The sequence below is a fragment of the Bombus terrestris genome, chromosome 10, assembly GCF_910591885.1.
Source record: "Bombus terrestris chromosome 10, iyBomTerr1.2, whole genome shotgun sequence".
NCBI classification, from domain to species: Eukaryota; Metazoa; Arthropoda; class Insecta; order Hymenoptera; family Apidae; genus Bombus; species Bombus terrestris.
In genome coordinates this window covers 15,508,713-15,521,676 of record NC_063278.1, presented here as the reverse complement: position 1 = coordinate 15,521,676, position 12,964 = coordinate 15,508,713, and the positions used below count along the sequence as shown (strand labels likewise).

General features: G+C 40.0%; 2 long non-coding RNA genes across 2 annotated transcripts; one reads left to right on the top strand and one right to left on the bottom strand.

Moving 5' to 3' along the window:
- Positions 1–264: 264 nt before the first annotated feature.
- Positions 265–707, bottom strand: LOC125385752. Its single transcript, XR_007225336.1, has 2 exons — positions 568–707; positions 265–485 (listed from the first exon to the last, which is right to left on the bottom strand). It is a non-coding gene; the product is annotated as an uncharacterized LOC125385752 (long non-coding RNA).
- A 186-nt stretch (positions 708–893) lies between these two features.
- LOC125385753 lies at positions 894–7,369 on the top strand. The gene is made up of 3 exons (XR_007225337.1): positions 894–6,600; positions 6,892–6,934; positions 7,017–7,369. It is a non-coding gene; the product is annotated as an uncharacterized LOC125385753 (long non-coding RNA).
- Positions 7,370–12,964: the final 5,595 nt, after the last annotated feature.

The following is a 12,964-nucleotide window of genomic DNA, read 5'->3' as shown; positions in this document are numbered from 1 at the left end:
TTTCAAGGATAGAAATCGCGTGCACTACGTTCTGCATGTATAATGGAGTAAAATGGACGTTTAAACGTCGAAATATCTCAAACTGGAAAGAAATATCGCTTAGTTTTCGATTACATCGAAGGATGATTGAATTTTAAGAGCTTGTCACGTCCCACGCTCCGCTCGTGCCGGAACAAAAACATAGATAACCGCAATACACTAACGACGCAGGTGTCAACTTGTATACCTCGAAACAAACACACAGTGCAATGAAAATGGAAATTCTTTGATAAAATGTATTAAACATAGTTAATTATTCATATATATAGATATAATTAATATACGAGGGTAAGATGGAAAATAAAATAGAAATAGATAGGCTTCAACACTCCATCAGGAATTTCCTCCGGAAAACGGACCTTGGCGTAGGCATTTGTATGTACCACTTCGACCACACGAGGTACGAACGGCCTGCGCTTCCCTCTATTCCTTTTCTTTTTCTTACACTAAAATAAAATACACAAATTCAAGATAAAGGACAACAATATGAAATATGATGAAATCAACACAAATCAAATTAATACATACCTCTACAGCTCCAGACATGTCAGTATCCATGATTCAATATAACCTGCATTCATAAAAGAAATATGAGAATACAACAAACAAAATTAACACTACAGATCATACAAACATCAAGCAATATCAAAATCACTTATTGCTACGAACAAACATTTTATAAAAAGGAAAACTAACCTAAAACTCGGCAAGCAAATCAACAAATAGAAACTACCACCACGCACCACCTCTTATAGAATGACGTATTAAAACTTGTCCTTGAACTCACAATAACTTTGGGGAACATAAGAAATAGAGCATACAACACGTGCAAAGACTCGGCAAGCACCTCGTACGCTTCACCGACATCAGCAGGGCGATCACCGGACACACAAAATGCAACCTCAGCAAGGCCAAGCAGCCACGCGACAGGCACATTCCACTGGTATCAGTAACGAAGGCCATGGAAAGAACGCAGACGCAGCATCAGCAAAATACGACCACCTGTAACATGTACATTCTTTCAAGCACCTTGTATGTCATTAACACCAAGCAAAGGGTGAGATAATCAAGAAGACAAGAACCCCAGCGGAAATAGGTAGTTACGATATTCATAAATTGTCACGTAGTAATGGTACAATTACAAAAGAAATAATCGGTCACGTGACAATTAGGAAGAATATAGATAGAGATTCAGTACTCAATAGAGAGTTGTTGGAGTGCAGTTTAATTGAGGTCAGAGCTGGTTTTACCAAGTTCAGAATATAATTGAAAGTAGTGTTGAAAGTAGTTAGAGTTCAGTTTTAATTCAGAGCAGTCAGAAGTCAGTCTTAGTTGGAAACAGTGAGTTTAACTTAAATAATATTGTAAGAGTATTGCACTTAAGGTTCGGTATTAACTTGAGATTCGGTGATTCATTTGTTCTTTTGTTCATTCGCAAGTCGATCCGTCTGCGACAAAGAAACAATCTAGTACATATTGTAATTCCGTTTAATAAAATTGTTAATTAAGTTCGAAAATCCGAAACATCGAGTAACTAATCGCGAAACAAAATTTAATTGTTAAAACCGATTCATCGCCAAACCATACTCACACCTGATCGACTCCACAAATCAAACAAGGTAGGAGATTCGAAATTGTACACCCTCTTCCTTTCTTTTTTAACTTTTAATTGAACAAAGTTGTCTTTAAACGAAAGTATCCGTCGGCAGCTATAGTTGACAGATAGAAGTATCGAGTAAATAACTCACATAAAATTTCATTCGAACATTTTGAATTCACGACAATTATTCTCTGTATCGACCAATGATCACGGTGTTTTTAATCATTGGAAACATCTATGGTTTTCGTTTTTCTCTTCCCACCGTTAGCAGATTGCTCATCCTTGGGCGAGGCCTACGAAGCCACACTGATTGTCTACAGTGAACTCAGTCACCAAATAAAATAATCATTTACTCATTTACGACTTTACTTGTTGCCAAGAACGAATTATAATTCCATGACGAAATCAAAAAAAGAATAGAAAAGATAAAAGTCACCTCAACAAAAAGCGAGCCGAACGTTGGTACAAACGATTAATTGCTGCAGAAATAAAAAAGGAAGAGAGGAGGCATCGAGACGAATTAGAGTCGAATCGCGAAGGTTCACCACCTAGTTTTTCACCCTCAAATTCACCAATTTCCGAACACTGCGAGGCGCATTCCTTTCGATCTCGTTTGCCATCGCCCACATCACACCATAGCGTTTGTTATTAATCTTATTGGTACGAATAAATATTATCCTACCAAACATTTGTAAAATTTATCCAGTTAGAAGCTAGAATATTTATTTATTGTACATCGCTGTATAATATATCTACATTTGCATCCGACGTACTTATTGCTGATATTGTAATACCTTTAATCAACTAACAACGAATAAATTAAAATATAGTTAAACCAACATAACTCTGTCAGACGAAATAAATACGTTGCCAATTGTCTATCCCTAATAACTTTAATCCTCTCCCGTGCCAGTATTCCTGCGCATAGCAGGTTAGTCGAAAAGTGGAATTCATTTGCCAGTTGCATCAAACGTAAGTCAACGCTACCCATTAAACATCAGTTAGTAGATAATAGACACTCACCTAGTTCAAACCCCACGACAGACAGGGTACAAGGTTTGTTTTCCTACAGACAAGAAAGTGCTTACAGAGGCACTTCCAGTCTGGGAATTCAACAGACACAACAGACAAGGTACAAGATTTGTTTTCCTACAGCCACGAAGGTGCTTATAGAGGCACTTCCAGACTGGGAATCCAAAAGACACGATAGACAAACAATACCCATCATACACTAACACTCCCAACTTTAAGAAATAATAATAATAAAAGGAAATTCTTTGAAATAGTTCTTAGACTATTTCTGTTGGCAGCAACTACCATATTAATCGGACATCTCGATTAATATTTCATAAACAATCATACCATTTCAATTTTCCCCTTCCGATTAAACTTAAGATAACATAAATAAAAAAAAAAAAAAAATTTTATCTGGACTTAGTCTAGACTAACACGGAAGGCATAGCACAATCAAATCGAACATAACAGAACGTAACACATGCAGAACGTAGTGCACGCGATTTCTATCCTAGAAACAAGCCCAGAAGCTCGAAAAATTTATTCATACGTCGATTTAGTCGAAAACTATGCGATATTTCTCTCGAGTTAGAGAAATTTCGGCTTTTAAACTCTCATTTTACTACATTTTACACGCAGAACGTAGTGCGCGCGATGGCCAGTGTCGATGCAATCGAATCCAGTTCTTAAAATTCAATCATTCTTCGATTAGATCGATAACTAAGCGATATTTCTTCCGCGTGTGAGATATTTCGACGTTTAAACGCCCATTTTACTCCATTGTACATGCAGAACGTAGTGCACGCGATTTCTATCCCTGAAACAAGCCCAGAAGCTCGAAAAATTCATTCATTCTTCGATTTGATCGAAAACTACGCGTTATTTCTACCGCGTGTGAGATATTTCGACGTTAAAACGCCCATTTTACTCCATATTCACGCATAACCCAGTGCGCGCGATAGCCAGTGCCGATGCAAGCGCATTCAGCACTTAAAATTCAATCATTCTTCGATTTGATCGAAAGCTACGCGTTATTTCTTCCGCGTGTGAAATATTTCGACGTTTAAACGCCCATTTTACTCCATTCTGCACGCAGAACGTAGTGCGCGCGATAGCCAGTGACGATGCAATCGAATTCAGCTCTTAAAATTCAATCATTCTTCGATTAGATCGAACACTACGCGATATTTCTTTCCAGTTTGGGATATTTCGACGTTTAAACGCCCATTTTACTCCATTGTACATGCAGAACGTAGTGCACGCGATTTCTATCCTTGAAACAAGCACAGAAGCTCGAAAAATTCATTCTTACGTCGATTTGATCGAAAACTATGCGATATGTCTCTCGAGTTAGAGAAATTTCGACGTTTATACTCTCATTTTTACTACATTTTGCACGCAGAAGGTAGTGCGCGCGATAGCCTGTGTCGATGCAATCGCATTCAGCTTGTTACGTTCTGTTATGTTCGATTTGATTGTGCTATGCCTTCCGTGTTAGTCTAGACTAAATCCAGAAAAAATTTTTGTTGTGTTATCTTGAGTTTAATCGGAAGGGGAAAATTGAAATGGTATGATTGTTTATGAAATATTAATCGAGATGTCCGATTAATATGGTAGTTGCTGCCAACAGAAATAGTCTAAGGACTATTTCAAAGAATTTCCTTTTATTATTATTATTTCTTAAAGTTGGGAGTGTTAGTGTAAGATGGGTATTGTTTGTCTATTGTGTCTTTTGGATTCCCAGTCTGGAAGTGCCTCTATAAGCACCTTCGTGGCTGTAGGAAAACAAATCTTGTACCTTGTCTGTTGTGTCTGTTGAATTCCCAGACTGGAAGTGCCTCTGTAAGCACTTTCTTGTCTGTAGGAAAACAAACCTTGTACCCTGTCTGTCGTGGGGTTTGAACTAGGTGAGTGTCTATTATCTACTAACTGATGTTTAATGGGTAGCGTTGACTTACGTTTGATGCAACTGGCAAATGAATTGCACTTTTCGACTAACCTGCTATGCGCAGGAATACTGGCACGGGAGAGGAATAAAGTTATTAGGGATAGACAATTGGCAACGTATTTATTTCGTCTGACAGAGTTATGTTGGTTTAACTATATTTTAATTTATTCGTTGTTAGTTGATTAAAGGTATTACAATATCAGCAATAAGTATCGTCGGATGCAAATGTAGATATATTATACAGCGATGTACAATAAATAAATATTCTAGCTTCTAACTGGATAAATTTTACAAATGTTTGGTAGGATAATATTTATTCGTACCAATAAGATTAATAACAAACGCTATGGTGTGATGTGGGCGATGGCGAACGAGATCGAAAGGAATGCACCTCGCAGTGTTCGGAAATTGGTGAATTTGAGGGCGAAAAACTAGGTGGTGAACCTTCGCGATTCGACTCTAATTCTTCTCGATGCCTCCTCTCTTCCTTTTTTATTTCTGCAGCAATTAATCGTTTGTACCAACGTTCGGCTCGCTTTTTGTTGAGGTGACTTTTATCTTTTCTATTCTTTTTTTGATTTCGTCATGGAATTATAATTCGTTCTTGGCAACAAGTAAAGTCCTAAATGAGTAAATGATTATTTTATTTGGTGACTGAGTTCACTGTAGACAATCAGTGTGGCCTCGTAGGCCTCATCCAAGGATGAGCAATCTGCTAACGGTGGGTAGAGGAAAACGAAAACCTTAGATGTTTTCTGTGACGAAAACACCGTAATCACTGGTTGATACAGCGAACAATTGTAAACAAAATAGATCGAAAGCTGATTGAGTTTATTCCAAACTATTCGTTAAATGTTGAGCAAGAACGTTTATCTCAATTTTGTAATTATATTCTCTGTAAACAATCCGTGTGGCTTCGTAGGCCTCGCCCAAGGATGAGCAATCTGCTAACGGTGGGAAGAGGAAAACGAAAACCATAGATGTTTCCAATGATTAAAAACACCGTGATCATTGGTCGATACAGAGAATAATTGTCGTGAATTCAAAATGTTCGAATGAAATTTTATGTGAGTTATTTACTCGATACTTCTATCTGTCAACTATAGCTGCCGACGGATACTTTCGTTTAAAGACAACTTTGTTCAATTAAAAGTTAAAAAAGAAAGGAAGAGGGTGTACAATTTCGAATCTCCTACCTTGTTTGATTTGTGGAGTCGATCAGGTGTGAGTATGGTTTGGCGATGAATCGGTTTTAACAATTAAATTTTGTTTCGCGATTAGTTACTCGATGTTTCGGATTTTCGAACTTAATTAACAATTTTATTAAACGGAATTACAATATGTACTAGATTGTTTCTTTGTCGCAGACGGATCGACTTGCGAATGAACAAAAGAACAAATGAATCACCGAATCTCAAGTTAATACCGAACCTTAAGTGCAATACTCTTACAATATTATTTAAGTTAAACTCACTGTTTCCAACTAAGACTGACTTCTGACTGCTCTGAATTAAAACTGAACTCTAACTACTTTCAACACTACTTTCAATTAAATTCTGAACTCGGTAAAACCAGCTCTGACCTCAATTAAAACTGCACTCCAACAACACTCTATTGAATACTGAATCTCTATTTATATTCTTCCTAATTGTCACGTGACCGATTATTTCTCTGTAATTGTACCATTACTACGTGACAATTTATGAATATCGTAACTACCTATTTCCTATTTCTTGTTTTCTTGATTGTCTCTCCCTTTGCTGAAATTTCGTCTTCTTGATCATCTCACGTTTTGCTTGGTGTTAATGATATACAAGGTACTTGAAAGAATGTAGATGTTGCAGGTGGTCGTATTTTGCTGATGCTGCGTCTGCGATCTTTCCATGGCCTTCGTTACCGATGCCGGTGGAGTGTGCCGGGCGCGTGGCTGCTTGCCCTTGCTGAGGTTGCATTTTGTATATCCGGTGATCGTCTTGCTGATGTCGGTGAATCATACGAGGTGTGTGGCGACTTGGTGCTTGCCGATTCTTTGCACGTGTTGTATGCTCTATTTCTTATGTTCACCAAAGTTATTGTGAGTTCAAGGACAAGTTTTAATACGTCATTCTATAAGAGGTGGTGCGTGGTGGTAGTTTCTATTTGTTAATTTGCTTGCCGAGTTTTAGGTTAGTTTTCCTTTTATAAAATGTTTGTTCGTAGCAATAAGTGACTTTGACGTTGCTTGATGTTTGTATGATCTGTAGTGCTAATTTTATTTGTTGTATTTTCATATTTTCTTTTATGAATACAGGTTATATTGAATCATGGATACTGACATTTCTTGAGCTGTAGAGGTATGTATTATTCTGATTTGTGTTGATTTCATCTTATTTCATATTGTTGTCCTTTATCTTGAACTTGTGTATTTTATTTTAGTGTAAGAAAAGAAAAGAAATAGAGGGAAGCGCAGGCCGTTCGTACCTCCTTTGAAACGTTCCAGGAAACCTGGTCGTCGTGGCGGTGCGAAAGGTCGTAGTCGGGTGCTAAAGAGGTTGAGAGGCTCAACTTCCATGGAGGGTAGTAATGGCGTGGTTACAACCCCATCGCCGAGTTCTGATGGTCCTTCGGTTATTGACCTTACTTTCTCCGACGAAGACACCCTTGAGTCACCACCAAGTTCTCCTGTGGTCGAAGTGGTAGATACAAATGCCTGTGCCAAGGCTCGTTTTCCGGAGGAGATTCCTGGAGTGTTTTATTTCTTATATTTGTCAATAAAAGTATAATATATATTCTCGTCCTTTTCCTCAAATTATTTCCTCTTCGTCACGGTGTTATTTACTTATTTTGGATTCATCAGGTGAGTTCGCAGTTCATCTAGTTATTAATTAATTGTTTTATAGGTTCTCCTCTCTTGTTGATTAATTTAAATATGTATTGCATTTATTTCCCTTTTGCTATTATGTGGTATTTAGTTATTTTAATTTCTAGATTTTACATATACATTTACGGATACATTTGCGTATTCTGTTTTTATTAACTAATTGTGGTATATTTTCTGTCGTCGGATAAAATTGTTCTTCTCCCGGATTGATTCGTAGCTTGCTCGAGTATAGGTTATGTTATACCCTGTTATATTCGTTACTTGGTTGAAGTATCTATTTCTATTTTATTTTCTATCTTACCCTCGTATATTAATTATATCTCTCTCTATATATATATGAATAATTAACTATGTTTAATAGATTTTATTAAAGAATTTCCATTTTCATTGCGCTGTGTGTTTGTTTCGAGGTATACGAGTTGTCACTTGCGTTGTTTGTGTATTGCGGTTATTTATGTTTTTGTTACGGCACGTGCGGAGCGCGGGACGTGACATTACCACGGCCGCCCGGTCGTCTCTACTACCGTGAACATATTTTTCAATGTACCCATAACACGCTCTACCTGTCCATTGGCTCTACTAGCACCGGTCGCTATCAAGTGAATTTTAATTTGCTTGCTTTCGCAGAACTCTTGGAATTCTTTACTCTTAAAACGTCTGTCCCGATCTGCTATTATCCGGCAGGGACTTCCGAATAAAAATATAGCGGATTTAAGCGGATATATATATGTCGGAGATGAAAGAACATCGGAGCCTCCCCTTTGGAGCGGTGGGAGGACCCCCTTAGTGCTGTAATCCAGATTTCATCATAGCCGCACTAAGAAACTGTTGTAATTCGATCCGACTGTACTTATTTGAGATTTATGATAGTGAGCTCGGCTCGAGGCGACTACCGGTCGCCGAACGTAGTCGCGGTCAAGGGATGAACGTTTTATCTAACAAAGGCATGAAGTAACTCTATAGCTCTCCTTAAAAGAAATACTTGGGACGGGGCACGACGGTAAACATTTCAACGATTTCTGTCCCGTGGCTCGCCACACGCAGACCTTGTCCTTCGGGTAAGATGATTGCCAGATGTCAACGCATCTTCATAGTATATGTTTAGCTGGGCGAGGACCCGCTACGAATATTAAGTTTCAGTTATACAAAGTCTCTCAAATAGACAAATGGCCTTTGCCCCAACTACGGGAAGATAAGAGAAATCTATCCTTCCACGAACGACGCTTCTCGCTAGCAACTTTCCCCAAGGACAGCTAATATCTTTCTCTAACCATCAACATGGAAATTGACCAATTAACAGCAACGTCAATTTCCCTCACCCTTCGAACGAAGACTTTTCTCCGCGAATCCGATGATCTCGTGCCCTTAGGCACACCCATCATAGTTTTCTTCGACAGCGTCACCGCGACGGAGAGTCATTCTCTAGTGCGATCTCATCAGTAATCGACCTGTCTTTCGTATACGTAATAATTGCCCCTTGCTCTAACATACAGTGTAATTTCGACGCAAACGAAGGATAAAGTTCAGCATCCGTTGACCGCGGAAACATTGCCGGAGCCGAGACCATTGTCATAGTGCCGCGAATATCGAAACCTTGCGATTATCTATCGACGCTGTAATCTCCTGAATTTGTGTCAATAAACTCAGCTATTGTTACACCGCACCTATGGCTAATTCCAACGAAGATTCACCGAACACCCCCACCCCCAATCCTGACGTGCATCCGACATATATATATATGTCGGGTTATCGATAGGATATATATATGTCGGAGATGAAAGAACACCGGAACCTTCCCTTTGGAACTTTGGGAAGACCCCTAGTATTGTAATTTAGATTTCACCATAGCCGTATTAAGAAACTGTTGTCATTCGATCCGTCTGTATTTATTTGAGATTTATGATAGTGAGCTCGGGCTCGAGGCGACAATCAGTCGCCGAACGTAGCCGCGGTCAAAGGGATGAACGTTTTGTCTAACAAAGGCATGAAGTAATTCTATAGCTCTCCTTAAAAGAAATACTTGGGACGGGGCATGACGGTAAACATTTCAACGATTTCTGTCCCGTGGCTCGCCACACGCAGACTTTGTCCTTCGGGTAAGACGATTGCCAGATGCCAACGCATCTTCACAGTATATGTTTAGCTGGGCGAGGACCCGCTACGAATATTAAATTTCAATTACACAAAGTCTCTCAAATAGACAAATGGCCCGTGCCCCAACTACGGGAAGATAAGAGAAATCTATCCTTCCACGAACGACGCTTCTCGCTAGCAACTCTCCCCAAGGACAGCTAATATCTTTCTCTAACCACCAACATGGAAATTGACCAATTAACAGCAACGTCAATTTCCCTCACCCTTCGAGCGAAGACTTTTCTCCGCGAATCCGATGATCTCGTGCCCTTAGGCACACCCGTCATAGTTTTCTTCGACAGCATCACCGCGACGGAGAGACACTCCCCGGTACGATCTCGACGACGATTCAAGTAACTCTCGGATACGTAGTGATTGCCCCACGCATTAACATTGAGTACAACTTAGACGCTAAAGAAGAGTAGAGTTCGTCATCCCGATGACCGTGGATTCGTTATTGAGCCTAGGATCATTGTCATTAGCTTCTCGAGTGTCAATTTATCGCGATTACTTGTCCAATTCCAACATGGTCATGTTTGCACTAGTAAATATCTCCTCTATTGCATAGTGATCACGTCTAGTGTCAATAGGGATTCGTTTACGCCCTCAACCCTAACTCTAATCGTAACGCCAACCCGACATCAGAAGTGGGATCAGTGCCGATTATAACAGTGTTAGAACTTACGACCATCGTGCGCGAGTAACCCAGTCGCTAGTGCAAAATCGAGTGTGAAACCTAACAAGTTTTCGCTACCACGTTTTAACCCTTAAAATCGCACGTTCCGACCCCGCTGCACGGGGCGCAACTGTCAACCTGATTATGAAAGAAAACCATAATTTCAATAACAAGTGGCGAGTCGACTTCTACGTACTGGAAGCATCATCGGGTAGATCAAGTCATCTGGGTGAGTCGTTTCCATTTTACTCCGATTCGGGAGCCGAGCGTTCACTAATTAAAGAGTCCGTGGCCTCGAGATTTCTGGCAAAAGAATGACTGACATATTAGTAATGCGAGGAGCAGGAAATACTTGTATTAAACATACGCCTCCCATTTGTTCATCGTGTGTATTAATGATTTTTACATCGAAGACAATTTCTCATGTCCTTGCTGATAGTTATCTAAAATATGATATCGCGATTAGTTGCGGAACTCTAAGTCTGGGTTTTGACGTAACATTACACAAAATAGCCTCGCTATGTGTAAAACAAAAATAATTAATGTCTGTAATGAAACCACTGCAAACGAGATCGTCGTTAATGAAGCTGACACTGATGTACATGGTAATAATAAAAGTCGATCAATTTCTCTTCTCGACAAATTCAAAGATTCATTCGTTACGGATTCCCTACGTATTCGCGTAAATACAGGCCGGTTAGAAATACGATTAATTGATCCTAACATCACCGTACGAGGAAGTTCTTATAGATTTAGTGAGGAGGACCGAAGAGCGGTACGTGAGAAAATAAGCGTTTTAATTAAAGCAAAGATCATAAGGCCTAGTAATTCGCCATTCGCGAGCCTTACGTAACTCGTGAAGAAGAAAGCGGCTCAGATAGATTACGAGTGGATCCCCGAGAACTAAATCAAAGTACCGTCGCGGATCGGTACCCTTTACTCCTTATTGCGGATCAAGTCGCGAGATTGCAAGAGGCGAGATATTTTATTAGCCTGGATATGGCCAGCGGGTTTCACCAAATTCCTACTTATCCTAATTCAGCGCAGTATACAGCGTTCGTTACTCCCGACAGACAATATGAGTAGATAACGATGCCGTTTGGACTGAAAAATTGCGCCGTCCGTCTTTCGGAGGGCCATTCGCAAGGCCCTAGGCGACCTCGCTCATTCGTACGTTGTTATTTATTTCGATAACGTTCTAATTATTGCCGACTCGATAGATCAAGCTTTAGGAAGACTGAACACCGTATTAGATACCCTCGTAAAAGCAGGATTCTCTGTTAACATTGCGAACTGTTCTTTTCTAAAGACATCGGTGCTCTATTTGAGATATGTAATTCATAACGAAGAAGTTCGTCCGAACCCGGGTAAAATACACACCTTAAGCTCTTTACCTGTGCCATCAGCCGTCACACAGTCCAGGCAGTTCATAGGCTTAGCTTCGTACTTCCGAAAGTTCATCCCTAAATTCTCACAGGTGATCAAACCCCTGTATGCGCTCATCTCAAATAACAGAAATATAACTTGGACAGATAGGCACGAGAAAATAAGACAACAGGCAGTTTCCGCCCTGACCGACGCGCCGGTGTTAATGATATTCGACCCCAGTTACCCGATAGAACTACATACTGACGCTAGCTCGGAGAGTTACGGGGCGATTTTGACGCATCAAGTCGAAGGTAAAGGCAAAGCAATAGAGTATTACAGCAAAAGAACTACCCTCGCAGAATCTAGGTATAATTCCTACGAACTAGAGACGTTAGCAGTCGTAAACGCAGTCGAGCGTTTCCGTCACTATCTACATGGACGGGAATTTCTTGTCGTCACGGATTGCGACTCGTCGAAAGCGTCGAGTAATAAAGTACATTTAAATGACAGGGACCATCGGTGATGGGCCTACTTGCAGACTTTTGTTTTTGACATTATGTATCTGGAAAGTAAACGGACAGCCCACGTAGATTTCTTCTCGCGAAACCCCGTAGATTTAGACCACCGTAAAATTGATAAAATTGCGGAGAAAGAAATCAATCTGGCCGAAATATCGGAATACTAGCTATTAGCCGAACAACGTCGTGACTCTCAAACCTTGGGAATCGTCAAGAAATTGCAAAACGATGAGCTCGCGGAAGACATCGCGAATACATACGAATTACGGTCCGGTACTCTTTACCGTAGGATACAAAGAAAAGGCAGGACTCTCTGTTTACCTATAGTCCTAAGAGGTTTTAGATAGTCTGTTATTAACCATGTGCACCAGTCAATTATGCACTTAGGTTGGGAGAAAACGCTCGAGAGACTGTACAGGTATTACTGGTTCGAAGGGATGGCGAAGTACGTTCGCCGATTCATTGAGAACTGTCATGCTTGTCAAGTTTCGAAAGCTAGTTCAGGTAAGATACAAGCCGAACTACATCCTATACCTAAGACCAGCATACCCTGGCATACGGTCCACATGGACATAACAGGCAAGTTGAGTGGTAAAAGCGATTCAAAGGAGTACGTCATTGTTTTGATCGATGTGTTCACTAAATTCGTATACCTGCATCGTACTCGTAAGATAGATTTCCGTAACACCATTAAAGCGCTTAAACCCGCTATATTTTATTCGGAGGTCCCTGCCGGATAGTAGCAGATCAGGAAAGATGTCCTAAGGGTAATGAATTTCGAGAATTCTGCGAAAGCAAACGAATTAAA